Raw genomic sequence first — 3,361 nt, forward strand, 5'->3', positions numbered from 1 at the left:
CTAGAACTCTCAGTCTTCTGGTTTCTAGCCTGTTGCCTTAACCACTAGACCAAACTGGCTCTCAGATCAAACTGGATATTCATGTTTTTACTTAACACAAAGAACTTACACACCAATGTAATGGCTTATCTTATGGCTTTATTGGCTATTTAAAACATCTCCCTTTAAAAAGTTTTCATTGTTTTTTAACATCTGTGTTTGGTTTTATGTCTTACTGTAAACTACCAAGAGCTAGTGAGGTAAGCAAGCTGAATAAATAGCTTCCATAGTGGCTTGCAGTGTTGAGAGTAAGGGAAGTGGCCTTGACAGAAATATGCAAGAACCATTGCCTAGGCAAAGAGGGCTGAAACATTCTTTAAGCCCTGGAAAACTAGATAACATTCATTAGCAGTCTAGGCAAATGCCTCCATGATTCACTGGGCTATAAGAAGTAGAGAAGTACAGCACAATCAGATTCGCAGGGTTCTGTTGTTATATCCTGTCTCAATAACGTAGTTCTATTAATAGTTCTAGTCTTCCTGTGGAGCTGATTTTCTGGCCTGGTCTACCTAGTGGTGCTGATACCTACATAGGATCACATAGACAGCTAATTAAATGCTGATAACCAATACCAGTGGCTTCCTTCCTTCCAGCCATCCGACAGCAGTGACTCTGGGTAGTGTACAAATATTAAAACCATGACAAGGTATAACCCATAATGCCCTGGTTAAAACCACATACCCGCTCCAAAAAAGCAGAGCTTGCCTAACCTCCTGGCCCAAAACCCATGAGGAACAACCAGGTCTTCAGAGCTTTACCAAAGGCTAACAGGGTCGGGGCCATCCAGACCTTGAGGGGAGGGGATGCTGTTCCACCAGGCAGGCACAGCCACAGAGAAGGCACAACTTTGGAGTCCAACAAGATGGCATTGTTGGATGGAAGGGACCCAGAGCAAGGCCTCCCTGCTAGATTTGGTGAGGTGGGCAGAAACAAGGGGGGGGGGTAGGTGGTCCTGCAAATAGTCTGACCATATACCATGTAGGGCTTTATAGATGGTAACCAGCACCTTGAATTGAACCCAGAAGCCTGAGAGCCAGTGCAGCTTCTGGAGCAGCAGCATTGAATGAGCATATTAAGAGACACTAAAAACTGTTGGTGCTGCTGCATTATGGACCAGCTACAGGTTCTGAATTCTCTTCAAGGGCAGCACCAACTAGAGAGTGTTACAGTAATCCAAGTGAAGTGACTAAGGCATGAGTCACTGTGAGCAAGGCCTCCTGGTCCAGGAATGGATGCAAAGACCCCACCACCAGCAGCCATGGTTGCCACCTGCTCTTTGAGCAGGAGCCATGAATCCAAGAGAATCCCCAAATTGCTCATCAGCTCTACCTGGGGAAGTGCACCCTCAGGCAGAGTTAAAGATGTATGGTCTCCAGAATCAGGGGGCCTTAAAACTTACAGCCACTCAATCTTGCCAGGGTTTCGCTGAAGCCTGTTCTCCCTCATCCAGCCTCCAGGCCCTGGGAAAGTTCCTTGGTGGCATTGCATGGTGGACGCAGGCAGAGGTGGTGATACTGTGTTCTGTGATTATAGGTGAACTGCCCCCACATCTGCACGTAGATGTTAAACAGAAGCAGGGAGAGAGTGAAACCCTGAGGCATCCCACAAAGCAAGGGCCACTGGCTCAACCTCAGCCCCCACCTAACACCAATTGGAACTGGCCCCAAAGAAAGAAGAACCACTGTAACAGAGTCTCCCACTCCTAAGCCAGGCCAGAAGGATACCATAATCGATGGTATTAAAGGCTGCTGAGAGATCAAGGAGGGCCAGGATGGAGGCACTATCCCCATCCTGAGCCTACCAAAGATCATTGACAAGCGCAGTCAATGCCATCTCAGTACCATGGCTAGGCCTGAATCCTGAAAGGGTTAATCCGTGTCTTTCATTACCCTCTGGAGTTGTAAGCCAACCACCTTCTCCACAACCTTCCCCAAAAAGGGAAGGTTGGAGACTGGACCGCAGTGGTCCAGATCCGTTGGGTCCTGCGATGGCTTAACAACTATATTAATTTCTTTAGTAACTTAATTTTCTGTCTCCAGGTGTTGAAAATGTTACCCCCTTGAATATAATTTCATAGGGGCTCTGTAAGCCTCCATGTCCAGAACTAATCATCAATTAACTATTCCCTTACTTCCCTTTCTCACTGAGGCATAACTAATAATGGCTGAAAATAACTGCTGGAAGAAGTTGAATTCTGCTTTATTGATGCTTTTTCCTGCTTAACCCTGTGGAAATTATTTAAGTCTAGTGTGGCTTGGCTCACTTGCTTCACTTATTTCCAAATGGAAGGGAAAGACCCTAGTTTCTTAGTAAACCATGTACTCTTGTCTACACACGAGGTTCCCAGGTTGAATTTCCAGCATCTGAAGTTAAAGGACAAACCCATTTGATTATCTGGAAAGCCAATGTTACACTCTTGAGTAATAGGCTAGACTAAAGGGAATTCTGTTTATTTTCATGCTTTTCTTTGAAATTTGAGAATTAGCAGTTCTAATTTATTTATTGAAAAGACCTACATCTCCCAGCATAATCCTGGAGAGTTTGTGTGCCTTCTTTAATGCCAGTCCCAGGATTTAATGGCATAGTTTTTGTGTTTTCTGTTGAGTCTCCATGAGATGTCTTATAGCAGGCTTTTGGCCTAAGGATCCTTGACTCGATTTCTTTACTTTCTCATTATTTATTTATCTGATTTAATCCCACTGCTACTGCTAAAGGAAATATTTTTGTTTATTCTAGCATACCAATATTTTGACCTCAAAATGTAAAAATAGATTTATAATACTACAACAGTATTAACAGCGAAAAACACTTGTAAAAATACTTAACATTAAAATTGACAAAATCAGACGTGTCACTTTTATAAAAAAATCTCTTTAATAAATGAATGGATTCAAGTTTATAATAATTGGACAGGAGAATGTAACAAAAGTCAAAATTTTCTGGCTATTTCATACAAATACTATGCATTACAGTAAACCTATCTTTAGTTTACAAAAATGTGTTGGTGAAAACTCACTATCTTCAATCACCTAAAAGTGAACATTTTCTCTATCAGTTGTTAACAGAGTTGTATTGCATGTTTTCAAGAAGAACCTCACCACATTTTTAGAATGAAACCATTATCCAGTTTACTAGTCTAGTCTGACATTTGTTAGCAATTTTTGACTTCTTGAATATGAGTGGCATCTTAAAAATGGCTTTAATAAAACAAAACACCAAACAACTACAGTATTCTCTTTGATAAGAAACAAAAGAGAAATTGGGCAGGTCAGAGAACCCAAAATGTATTTCTTCCACCCGTTCTTTTCTTTTAAGCTTGAGA

This window comes from Candoia aspera, chromosome 1 (assembly GCF_035149785.1).
Source record: "Candoia aspera isolate rCanAsp1 chromosome 1, rCanAsp1.hap2, whole genome shotgun sequence".
Lineage (NCBI taxonomy): Eukaryota > Metazoa > Chordata > Lepidosauria > Squamata > Boidae > Candoia > Candoia aspera.